The sequence below is a fragment of the Carlito syrichta genome, unplaced genomic scaffold (assembly GCF_000164805.1).
Source record: "Carlito syrichta isolate Samal-C Ts95f unplaced genomic scaffold, Tarsius_syrichta-2.0.1 Scaffold304264, whole genome shotgun sequence".
Taxonomy (NCBI): domain Eukaryota; kingdom Metazoa; phylum Chordata; class Mammalia; order Primates; family Tarsiidae; genus Carlito; species Carlito syrichta.
Genome location: NW_007248360.1, coordinates 646,999 through 660,337, shown reverse-complemented (window position 1 = coordinate 660,337; position 13,339 = coordinate 646,999). Strand labels below are relative to the sequence as shown.

Here is a 13,339-nt window from a genome sequence, read left to right as displayed (position 1 = left end):
AGGAAACTGAACTACCCTGAAAGACAGGGTCTAAAAATACTAACATCAGGGGTTCCCCAAGGAAACAGACTAGACAGATGGCTCTTAAGTGATGTCCACACCCACAAGCCCCAAACCCACGTGCAGAGAATCTAGTCATCTTAACGTCCCACTCTCAAATACAAGTAAACAATCAGGAATCATCTACTATCTAAGGCAAGATTCTATCATGAAGAAAAAAAAGAAGGAAAAAAACCCAGAAAAAAAAACAACTTGGCTGAAACAGAGACTGTGGAGGGAGAAGGAAACATTTTTTTAAAAATAATAAAAAAGAAAAACTATCATTAGGAAAACTGGAGATACTGCATCCATAAAACAAAAAGATTTAAAAAGGGAACTTTCAGAAAACAATGATTTAAAACCATTATGGCTGAAATTAAAAACTTAATAGAAGGGTTGGAAGATAAAGTTAAGTAAACTTCCCAGAAACTTCGATAAAAATAAAAGAGATGAAAAATAAGAGAGAATAAGTTAAAATGAGACCAGTATAAGAAGTCTAACACATGAAAATTAGGATGGAAATATGCCCATATTAGAGCATCTATCAAAGTGAAATGTTAGTCATTGAGGACAAAAAGAATTCTAAAACAATATGTGGGGGTAGGAGGTTTAGGAGGTAGAAAATGTAAAGGATCAGGGGTCAGAATTGGCTCCAAACTGCCCAGAGCAACTCTGGAAGTTCAAAGGCAATGGAGAAATATCTTCAAAATTCTGAAGAAAATTGTTTCCAGCTTCCAATTGCCTTTAAACTTGAGGAGAGAAAAAAATATGTTTAGACACGCAAGCTCTTAAAAAATATATGCCCCACGCATCCTTTCTCAGGAAGCTACTAAAGATGTACTTCACCAAAATGAGGAAATTAACCAAGAAAGAGGAAGATGTAGGAAACAGGAAGGGTGAGACAGGAGAAAGGCAGAGGAAAGCTGAGGATCTGGTGAAAAGAGACCCCGCTTGAGAGCCATGGATAGACACAAGAAGAACCGGCCCTCCATACTAGAGCAAGTCGCAAGGCTCATACACACACACACACACACACACACACACACACACACACACACACACACACTTTAGACAACTGGTGGACCAATGACATTGAATTAGGGCAGGTACACTCAATGCTAAACAGCTGAATAATAACAAGGAAATTACTGATTCCACGATCAATAAAAATGGTGCAGAAAATAAGGAGCTCTTAAATACACAGTTCAGTTATGACTAGCATTTACAGTCATAATAGTAAATACTGAAATCTTGACCTAAACAACATCATGTTTACAAAAATATTGGAGAATGGAAAATGTGTGTATTAGTACGTATGAATATGCTGGGAGCCTGGGAGCACAAGGTTAAATGGAGCAAGAGCTCTCTTTAATGGTGATGGAATGTTTTAGAAACAACAGAGGCACATGTGTTTGAAAACATAAAGGTTGTCCTAAAAACTTTAGATAAGTCTTTAAAATTATATTATTTGAGCCTGATAAACATAAAATCAGTTCCCTGAAATATATTCAACCAGGCTTAAATAATTTTGCTAAGAATTTAGGGAGTCCTGGTTGGGTATGGTAGCCCCCACTTGTAATCCCAATACTTTGTGAGTCCAAGTCGGGAGGATTCTTTGAGATCAGGAGTTCGAAACTAGCCTGGGCAACATAGTGAGACCTCATCTCTACAAAAAATTTTTAAAAAATTAACCAGGCATGGTGGTGTGCACCTATAGTCCCAGCTATTTGGGAGACTGAGGCAAGAGGATCTCTTGGTCCCGGGAGGTTGAGGCGGTAGTGAACTGTGATCATACCACTGCACTTCAGCCTAGGTGACAGAGTGAGACCCTGTCTGAAAAATAAAAATAAAAAAAATCAGAAAGTCTCTTAGTGGGGGTACTTAAAGAATGCTCAAGTACATCAGCTAGACAGGGAAAGAAGGACAGAGTTTTGTTAGCAAGTACCCAACCAGCCAAAGGTAAAGCATTTTTAAATTATACACTGGTTATCCCATATATCCTTCTTTCCCCAAAGGACTGGAGGACCACATGAAAGGCTGAGGTCAGGCTTTTAGATGGTATCTTCCATTGGCTAGATAATAAGCCATATTACAGTGAAGGTTACATTTTCTTTTCTTTTCTTCTTCTTTTTTTTTTTGGCGTTGGAGTCTCTGTCGCCCAGGCTGGAGTGCAGTGGCATGCTCCCGGCCACCGCAGCCTCAACCTGCTGGGATCCTTCCGCCTCAGCCTTCCAAGTAGCTGGAACTATAGGCGAGCGCTACTACGCCCAGCTAATATTTTTTTTATTTATGGTAGAGATGAGGTCTTGCCAAGTTGCCCAGGCGGGTCTCGAACCCACGAGCTCAGGCAATCCACTCACCTCAGCCTCCCAAAGCTCTGAGATTACAGGCTGAGCCACCAAGCCCGGCTTACATTTTCATCTAACAATACAAACCTTTGATTTTTTTTTTTTTTTTAATAGGAGTCTCACTCTGTCGGTCCAGGCTGGCATGCTCACAACCACTGCAGCCTCGACCTGCCGGACTCAGGTGATCCTTCTGCCTCAGCCTTCCAAGTAGCTGGAACTACAGGCATGCGGCACCACATCCGGACAATTTTTTTATTTATTGTAGAGATAAGGTCTCCCCAAGTTCCCAACCCAGAGGATGACTTCAAATAAAGCTACATGTGTAGTGGTTCTCTCCTGCTAATCAAAGAAAGAAAGAGAGAGATAGAAAGAAATTTTACAGTTAAAGAAATTATAGTTTGAATTAATTTATCATATATCATGGCACACTTATTTGTGTTCAAAATATAAATAAATGAATTCTACCAAGGCCCACAACACAGCTGGACGCCAATTGCACAGACCTTGAGTTACATATTTGTTAAAGTCATTTCAGATAAAGAAAGTCTTCAAAGCCTTCCCACAGAAAACCATATAATAGAGACTTGGAAAACATCACATTAGCCTTGTCCCCTAGTTTTCTAGGGCCATATGATTAAGGTTAAGGATGGAAATAAGAAAGGGAGCTGCGGAGACAGCACTCTGGTAGTTCAGGGAAAGTCTGCAAGAGCACAGAGAACCCCACCAACCTACTGTTTAGCAGCTCTGTGTAGGAGCCCACAGCTCAAAGTGCCTTGACATATATATTATTGAGTGTGTTGATGGATCTTAGTTACGATTTAGAATATCAAAAATATAAAATACTAGTATTAAAATTAATTAATACTAGAAAAATCACCACATTAAAAAAATTGAAGTAGAAAAAAAGCATGATCATTTCAAAAGGCAAAAATTATAAGGGAAAACATCAGAAATCTATGAATAGAAAGGAATTTCTTGATCTATAAAAGTATCGACAAAAAAAGTAGCAAGTGTGCTTATTAACGAACCATTAGAAGCAATTTCTTTGAAACAGGTAGAAAAATGTGGGATTTAAACTAGAATCCCACAAATAAAAAGTAACTAGGAATAGACTAAATAAGATATGTGCAAGACCTCCTCAAATGGCTCTGCTAATCTAATGCCATTTCAACCGCAATCTAGAACATGGAAACTGACAAAAGGACCAAGACACTGCTAGAGAAGAAGGGGGAAATAAACAAACAAAAAACAAAATCAAAGAAGAGATTCGTCTAGCCAGATATAGCAAAACCACAATGCTACAGCAAATAAATAATGTCCTGGCAAAGGGGTGGGCAAACAGGGTGAAGAGACAGACTCCACAGGCCAGAAACAAGACCATGCATTTCATAGAAATGAGGTATGACAGTAAAAGCATTGCAAATTAGTGGGAAATAAAGAGACTACTCATTCAATAAACTGTAGCTGAACAACTGCTTATATGTACTGGGCAAAAAATGAATTTAGTCCACTGTCTCACACAACACACAAAAATCAATTACAGATGTGTTTAAAACTCAAATGTGGAAAACCAAAACTTTTTAGAGAATATTTTTATAATTTCAGAATAAGGAAGGAATTTTCTAACTAAACACAAAAAATACAGATCATAAAGAAAAAGAATGATTGATCTGACCATATTAAAATTAAAGCTTCTCTACAAACTAGGAGAAAATATTTGCAATCCATATCCAACAAAAAACTTATATTTAGAATATACAAACAACTCCCCAAATTAAATAGTAAAAAAAGATCCAATCAGAAAATAGGCATAAGACATAAACAGATATCTCACGAAAGAGAATATACAGATGGCAAATAAGCATATGGAAAGATATTCAACATCATTAGCCATCAAGGAAACGCAAAATAAAACCACCACGAGATATCACTCTACACCTACCAAAATGACAAATCAACTATAGTGATAACATCAAATGCTAGAGAGGGCACAGAAAAAATAGATCTCTCATATATTGCTGATGGGACTGTAAAATTGGTACAGCCACTCTGGAAAAGAGATTGGCAGTTTCCTATAAATCTAAACACACATGCTGTACAACCTAAAAATGGCACTTCTGAGAATTTACCCCAGATAAACGAAAACTTAGGCTCATGTAAAAGCCTGTTTGCAAATGTTCATAACAACTTTACTCTTAACAACCCCAAAGTGGAAACAAGCCAGATATTTTCAATGGGTGAATGGCTCAACAAACTGCAGGACATTTATACCCTGAAATATTACTTGGCAATAAGAAGGAATAAACTATTGACACACACAACAACTTGGACTGATCTAAGGGAATATGCTGAATAAAGCAAAAGGCAATCTCAAACGGTTACATAATGTGTCACTTCATTTATATAATATTCTTAGAATATTTATTCTTTATTCTTTACAGAAGTGAAGAGATGAGTGGTTGCCAGGGGAAGAGGCATCTGGCTGTAAAGAAGTATGGAACAAGGGAACAATTCTGTATCTTGATTGTGGAGCTGGTTACATAAATATACACACATGATTCAACTGTATAAAATCAAAGAAATGCATGTTAATTCTAACAAATTCTGTGAACTGAACCAATGTCAATCTTCTGGTTTTCATATTTGTACTATAATTATGCAATATGTTATAACTGGGAGAAACCGAGGGAAGGGTTTACAGGATCTCCCTGTACACTTTTTTGCAAATTCCTGTTCATCTATAACTATTTAAAAATAAGAGGTTTTTAAAAAGTAAAACTTATGTTTATCAAAATATACCATAAAGAAATGGGGGGAGGGGCATAATAAAATAGGAGAAGCTATTTGCATGACATATAACCTGCAAAGGATGAGTATTCAAAATAAAACAATCCAGCTGAAAAATGGGCAAATGTGGTACCCAGAGTAAGGTCTGTCTTCCAGCCAAGTCTTATGGAGGGAGAGTTTCCTGTTCTCTTTGATGATTTACACATTGACAAATTAGCAAAATCCAATCATGAATCTTACCTCCTCTGGGGAGTGAAGGGTCATGTCCCCATGATTATTTTGTAAAACTCTCAAAGTGTGATGTCTAAACACAGAAAAACCATTTGGCATAGAATCTGTGGAGAGCACATATTCTCTTCCTTTACTGCAGGAACACACAGCCTGTCATCTGGGACAGAACAGATGACAGTCATGGAGGGCCCATCTGCCTCCCACGAGAAAGAAAAATCTAACATGGTGCTATGATCTGAATATTGGTATTCCCTCCTAAAAACCGTATGTGGGAACCTAATACTCAATGTGATAGTATTAACAGGTGGGGCCTTTGGTAAGTGATAAGGTTATAAAGGTTCCACCCTCATGAATGGGATCAGTGCTCTTACAAAAGAGGTTCAACTGAGCTCCCTAATCCCCTTTTCATAAGTGAGGGCTCACTAGAAGGCAATATCTTTGAAGCAGAGGACAACTCTCACCAGACAATGAATCTGCTGGTACACCAATCTTGGACTTCCTATTCTCCAGAACTGTGAGCAATAAATTCCTATTGTTCATAAGTTAACCAGTCTAAGGTATTTTGTTATAGCAGCACAAACAGACTAAGACACATGATGATGCCAGGAGGTTCAGATCCCAAAGAGAGGGCTATCCTGAGGGTCCCCTACAATTATAGCCTCTTAAAATACTTTCCATCTCCATTTCTGTCCCTCTCCATCCCCAAAACCATCACTGAAGGTATTTGAGTTGGAGGCCCCTATTCAAAACTCTTCCCTGGGATTTCCCACAGCACCACAGGCCCTTTGTTGGTACCTCTTTCCACACCCCCAACTCACAGTGCAAGCAACTTCTGTAATGTCTCATAGAGTCAGCTCATGGGCACGTGCCCTTGAACACACAGCTCTAGCCCTCCCTGCTTCCGCCAGTACATGCTGAGCTACGAATGTCCTCTCTCTCCTAAGCTGAGTTTAAAACATAAGTCTGATGCCACTGTTCCTTGGAGCCCTTTAATAAGCTCCTGGGTGAATCAGTCCCTCTCTGGGTCACATCAGCACCACTTCTCACACTTAGCCCACTGAATCACATCTAAATCTGACTGACTGTAAGCTTCCTGAAGACAGGGTCCGTTCCTGTCCTCTGTAACACTGAGGCATGGCATAGGTATGCATCAAAAGTTTGCTAACTTGGGTCCATTGATATTACCGTATCAGACTGTTTTTTTTCTTTTTTCAGATTTACACCCATTTTTCTAATGCACCTTTACTGTCCCTAAATTCTTTTTTTTTTTTTTTTTTTTTGAGTTGAAGTCTCACTCTGTTGCCCAAACTGAAGTGCAGTGGCCGCTCCCGGCCACCGCAGCCTCGACCTGCTGGGCTCCGGCAATCCTTCCGCCTCGGCCTTCCGAGTAGCTGGAATTACAGGCATGCGCTACCACGCCCAGCTGATTTTTTGATTTATTGTAGAGATGAGGTCTCTCTGCCCAGGCGGGTCTCGAACCCGCGGGCTCAGGCAATCCACTCACCTCAGCCTCCCAAAGGCGCGGGATTACAGGCTGAGCCACCGAGCCCGGCCCTAAATTCTAAATTCCACATTAAGTTATCTTTAAAAGGTTAAAGCACCCTGGACCTATTTCATTAAGTAAATAACCCTTAAGTTATATATATCATGTAGTCAAAGTAGAGAGAGCTGTAATTCATATAAATATATATATTACACATAGAAGATCCTAATGTTTCATATTGAAAATAACAGACCAAAGAGTAGAGGTATGGTTGAAGTTTATGCCATAAATATGACTTTTTTAATGCATAAAATTTTTGTACTTAAAATACTGACTTTTTTGTACTTAAAATACTGACTTTTTAAAATAACTTTTTTCTTTTTTTAAATTTTTTTTTTAACTTTAAATATGTGGGGTGCAATTCAGGATTAAGTAGATAGGTGGTCATTGTACAGGTAAAGTTTGAGCCTCCCTTTGGTCCCACTTCACCTGGTTTGAGATCAGACACCCTTATTGATGTTATGTCACCCTTCCATCCCCTGGCAGTGTCCTGCTGCTGCCAATTCCTTTCTTATAGTATTATGATTAATGTTCAGGGTACTCAGTTCTTTGTTTTTGTGATAGATCATTCAGTATTATAGGCTCTAAATTCATCCAAGTTGCTACAAAGTCCATAATTTTGTACTTCTTTATAGCTGCATAATACTCCATCGTGTATACGTATCACATATTTTTATCCAGTCTATTTTTGATGGGCAGCAAGGTTAGTTCCATGTTTTTGGTATTGTGAAAAATGCTGTAATAAACATGTATGTGCAGGTATATTTTTCACAGAATGATCTAAGTTCATCCAGGTTTATTCCCAGAAGGGAGACTGCTGGGTCATATGCAAGGTCAATTTTTAGATCTTTTAGGAATCATCACACTGTTTTCCATAGAGGTTGTACTAGTTTACACTCCCACCAACAGTGTAGAAGCATTCCCTTTTCTCCACATCCTTACCAGCATCTGTTGTTTTTTGAGTTATTAATGATGGCCATGCTTACTGGGGTTAGGTGGTATCTCAGTGTGGTTTTGATTTGCATTTCCTTGAAGATTAGTGAGGTTAAACATTTTTCCATGTTATCTGTTGGCTACTCATACATTATCTTTTGAAAATGTCTATTCATATCTTTTGCCCACATTTTTATGGGGCTGTTTGTTTTATTCCTTTCAGCATGCTTGAGTTCCTTGCAGATCCTGGATGTTAGGCCTTTGTGAGAAGTACAGTTGGCAAATATTTTTTCTCATTCTGTGGACTGTCTCCTCACTCACTTGATGGTTTCTTTTGCTTTGCAAATACTGACACTCTAACAGTCTTTGAAGGGAAAACATTACTGGCCACTGTATTAAGTTTTAAATCTGGGATCATCTCGAAGCTTTCCTAAACTTGTTTTACTGATCATTAAAAAGCAAATGTGACTAGGCACAGTGGTTCAAGCCTGTAAACCCAAAACTTTGGGAGATAGAGGCAAGAGAATTACCTGAGCCCATGGGTTCAAGACCAGCCTTGGCAACATGGCAAGACCTCGTCTCTACAATAAATTTAAAAAAGAAAAATTAGCTGAGCATGGTGGTACATGCCTGTAGTTCCAATTACTTGGAAGGCTGAAGCGGAAAGATCTCCTGAGTCCAGCAGGTTTAGGTTGCAGTGGCTGTAAGAGTGCCACTGCACTCCAGCCTGGGTGACAGGATAAGACTCTGACTGCAAAAAAATAAAAAATAAAAATAAAAAAAGCAAATGTGTAGCTATGTATGATAGCTCATGCCTGTAATCTCAGCATTTTGGGAGGCTGAGGTGGAAGGACAGCTTAAGCCCAGGAGTTTAAGACCAGCATGAGCAACATAGTGAGATCCCAACTCTACAAAAAAATTCTTAAAAGATTAGTTGGGCATGGTAGTGCATGCCTGTAGTCCCAGGTACTCAGGAAGCTGAGATGGGAGGATTACTTGAGTGTAGAAGTTTGAGGCTGCAATGAGCTGTATTAGGGGTCCCCAACCCCTGGGTCACTGACTGGTACCAGTCTGTGGCCTGTTAGGAACTGTGCTGCATAGCAGGACGTGAGTGGCGGGTGAGCAAGCAAAGTTTCATCTGTATTTACAGCAGCTCCCCATCACTTGCATTACCACCTGAGCTCCACTTCAGGTCAGAGCATCAGTGGCATTAGATTCTCATAGGAGTGCGAACCCTATTGTGAACTGCGCACGCAAGGGATATAGGTCGCAAGCTACTTATAAGAATCTGATACCTGATGATCTGAGGTGAGGCTGAGGCAGTGATGCTAGCACTGAGGAGTGGCTGCAGTAATGTTAATCACTGCAGATTAACATTAGCAGTGAGATTTTATTGCACAGAGACCCTAATATATCACTTGCTTGAAGACACATATCAAAACCCTATCAGTGAGTGGCAAGTGAGTTGATGTACTTCCATTGTACAGCTGCATCTGGGGGCAGGCTCTAAGTCAGAATTCAACACTTGTTTTAGTCTGCGTGTGACCCACTCATTATTTTATTTACCACTTCCATCTGCGCTTCTTTTTTTAACAGTGAGTTGTATAATTATTTCATTATATATTATAATATAATTATAACAGAAATAAAGTGCACAATAAACGTTATGCACTTGAGTCATCCCTTCACCACCCGCCCCCAGTCCGTGGAAAAACTGTCTTCCATGAAACCAGTCCCTGAACCCAAAAAGATTGAAGACTTCTGAGCTATATGATCATGCCACTATACTCCAGCGTGGGTAACAGTGAGACCCTGCCTCAAAAAAAAAAAAAAAAAGAAAGAAAGCAAATGTGCACACACTTATACAAACACAAAGGCAACTATGCATACTAAAAAATGACTTCCTAGTCCCTCAACGTTGCTTTCAGGAGAAGCAGTAAGCTTAGTGTCTAGGGTTTAAAACATAAATGTTAAAAAGTCTTTGCTACTAGACCTGTCAGTTCAAGTCTAAATTAAATGGCATTCTTACTGTGTTGCTTGTTTTAAAGAAAACAGGACAATCCAGGGTCAATTTTCCAAATATCTGAAAACATAAAAGCTATATAAGCATGATGAGAAGCTAAAGTAAATTATAAATCTTAGAAATAATGTCTCATTTTCTACTGAGCCCATTCTCTCTGGCCTGGAAACAAACATTCGTTCACAAAGAGGAGACTTTGATAGTGTATGACCCCACCAAAAATATGTGTGTTTATGTGTGCTTTTAGTTGAGAGGGAAAGAGTCTAAGATCCTTAAAAAATTAATTTTGGGAGGGAATGGAAGTAGATTAAACATATCACATGATTGTCCTGTCATTTAAATACAAAGCAGAGATAAACTCTAATAAAGAAAGTCAGTGACCCTTCAGATTATTCTGTGGGAAAATCTAAGGCACTCTGAAATTCACATTTGTCTTCCTTTTAGTGTTGCTGGCTTGTGTCACAAACGAAAGTAGTTACTCCGACTAAAAAGACCAGAAATTAACTTTAGGCTTCTAATCTTCAGATTCCAAATTTTATCTAGAAAATCATTGTGCTTCTTTTTATCATCTTTAAAACCTTTCATTAGATATGGGAGCAGAAACAGAACACAACATGGTTCTAGAACATCTGAAGTTACAACTAGAATTCAAGGATGAAAAATCTTTTCACGGCTGCCCTCCTCTGCCCCCAACATGCACTAATTTTATCACCAAGAGAAAAAAATTATCAAGGAAGAAATCACAAACTTTAACAAAAGAGCAAGGAAAAATGTCAAATGAGCAAAGGTCTTACTGGTGTCAAATTAGATAAAGTCTGAAAAGGTAACTTCAATGTAAAAAAGAATCAGTTTTTGCTATTATTTATATAATCATTTTGAACGCCAAAATTGGCTTATAAAAAATAAAACCAAAACAAGCTTCAATAATGAAAGACGATAACACAAGTGACAAGAAAAACAGGACTTTTTTTCCCCTTTCTCTTTCCTTTGTCATTAAGTGTAGGTCAAACTTTGAAATCCTCTACCAAGTTTAATACCATGGAATACTCCTACCTTTCCAGTCGCCCTATATCCTCAACCCAGCCAGTTGACCCATGAGCTGAGCCTCTCCTTACAGCTGTGCCCACACAAAATCCCTACCAGGCTCTGCATGGACTGCTTCACTCAGAGGCAACTTTTTTCATTTACCACAGGGGCACCCACACCAGGTACAGTCATGTTCACTGCCTCTTCGAACACTCTCTGATAAGTCATTCAATTTCCTTAAGTCTCTGGTTTTCTGATCCATGAAGTGGCATAATAACAATAGTTTCTACCTCATGGATCCTGTGAGGATTACATGAGATCAGATATGCAATTACTGGGCCTGTGCCTGATATACAGTGTGCTCAGTCTATTAAGCAGAATCACTGTAACACTGAGAGTGCAAACAGACAGCATATAATCGATCCACTTGGTAACCCAAGACATCCTCTGATTATAACTACTGTTTCTTAGTCACCTTTACTTTGTTATATTGTCATAACATTAGTACACTGGAAGGCCAGGTGCAGTGGCTCACGCCTGTAATCCCAGCACTTTAGGAGGTCAAAGTAGGGGGACTGCTTGAGCCAAGGAGTTCAGGACGAGCCTAGGCAATATAGTGAGACCTTGACTCTACAAAAAAAAAAAAACTAGGCCCAGTGGCTCACGCCTATAATCCCATCACTTTGGGAGGCCGAGGCAAGAGGATTGCCTGAGCTCAGGGGTTCGAGACCAGCCTGAGCAACATGGCGAGACCTCATCTCTACAATAAATCAAAAAATTAGCCAGGCGTAGTGGTACGCGCCTGTGGTTCCAGCTACTTGGATGGTTGAGGCGGAAAAATCACCTGAGCCCAGCAGGTGGAAGCTGTGGTGACCGTGAGCGTGCCACTGCACTGTTGCACTCCAGCCTAGGCAACAGAATGAGACTCCAACACCAAAAAAAAAAAGAAATTTAAAAAATTAGCTGAAAGCATGATGGTGCGTGCCTATAGTCCCAGCTACTCAGGATGCTGAGGTGGAAGGATCACTGGAGCACAGAAGGTCGAGGCTGTCGTGATCATGCCACTGCTCTCCAGCATGGGCAAGAGTGAGACCCTGACTCAAAACAAACACACAGACCAAAGAAAAACACTGGAATGAAAAAAAATCTTTCAACTTTTGGAATGCTAAATTGGCATCATGACATCAAGTCGATGGACTAAAAGCACAGAAAAGTATTCCAAGTATCCACTGCATTTAAAACATGTAATAAACTGATAATTCATTGTGAATCTGGATATGCACAGCTTGAAAAAAGACAGGCTGTATCTTTAGCCCATGCTCTGAAACCACGTTCTCTGAACTTTAAGGTGCACTTCTGGAGGATAATTCTGACTCAGCAGCTCTGGGATGAGGCTTGAGATTGCAGTACCAACAAATACCCAGGGGATGCTGATGCTGCTGGAAGACAGATCACACTTGAGCAACAAGGCCCTAGACAACTGAAATATCAGTTGTAACATTTGTCAATTGACTTACAGATATTGTTATGTCTAGGACCCAAGAAGTAAATGTCAGTACAATTAATTCCTAGTTCAGGCAATACATAAATAAAATTAAAAACTTAAAAATAAAATTGAGGGCTGGGGGAAGAATACCTGTTTGCATAGTACAGCAGTGCTAACAACCAAAGAATACTGTGTTACTTTTGCCAATCTAGGAAATGTCACGTTAATAGAATGTAAGCTCCAAGAAAGGGTTTTTTTAGTTAACTGCTGAATCCTATGGCCTAGCACAAGTCTGAATAAAATGAATGAAAAGTACATCCAAACAATCTGGATTTGCATCAAAAACGTCTGGAAGGAGGACTATATTTGTACACATGGATACAGGCAACCATAATTTGATACAAATACCTGACCCATCCCTTTTGTCCTTAAAAAAAAAAAATCCTGAACAATATTCCCACTTTAAAACCCATGCTCCCTTGCACCATGATGCTTAACAACTTTTTGGCTTTTCTAAAACAATGAAGAGAGGTGAAAATACAGGGAGAAGGATACGGAAAAGTCTCAAAAATCACAGCAAAACAACAGGGGGGAGGAGAGGGGCAGTTTCAGTTCAGGTCGAGGAACGCCTTAGGTTGTCAGAAGCTCCATGTTCTTACCTAGATGGTGGCAGGGTTTGGGCTCGGACTTTTATATGTTTTGTGACTGTCCAGGGTCACTGGCGGAGGGGTGTCTGGCTGGGTAAAGTCAGACTAAAGAGGCAGCAGGCTCTGCAGCCAACCTTCAGAAGCTTTGGGATGCTAGTTTCCGGTTTACTTCCCCCTTCCCAGGGTCTCCCGCGCGCCTGGGATCACAGCCGCCGCCCAAACACAAGATGATCGGGGCAGCTTCGCAGTCGGCGTGAAGCCACAGCCAGGATTTAAGAT

At 39.7% G+C, this 13,339-nt stretch overlaps 1 protein-coding gene across 1 annotated transcript in view; it reads right to left on the bottom strand.

Moving 5' to 3' along the window:
• SLX4IP (SLX4 interacting protein) overlaps nt 1–13,214 on the bottom strand; it is a 189,072-nt gene extending 175,858 nt beyond the window's left edge. The window contains exon 1 of the mRNA XM_008059582.1: nt 13,073–13,214. The gene's annotated coding sequence lies outside the window, so the exon portion shown is untranslated. The remainder of the gene's footprint in view (nt 1–13,072) is intronic.
• Nucleotides 13,215–13,339: the final 125 nt, after the last annotated feature.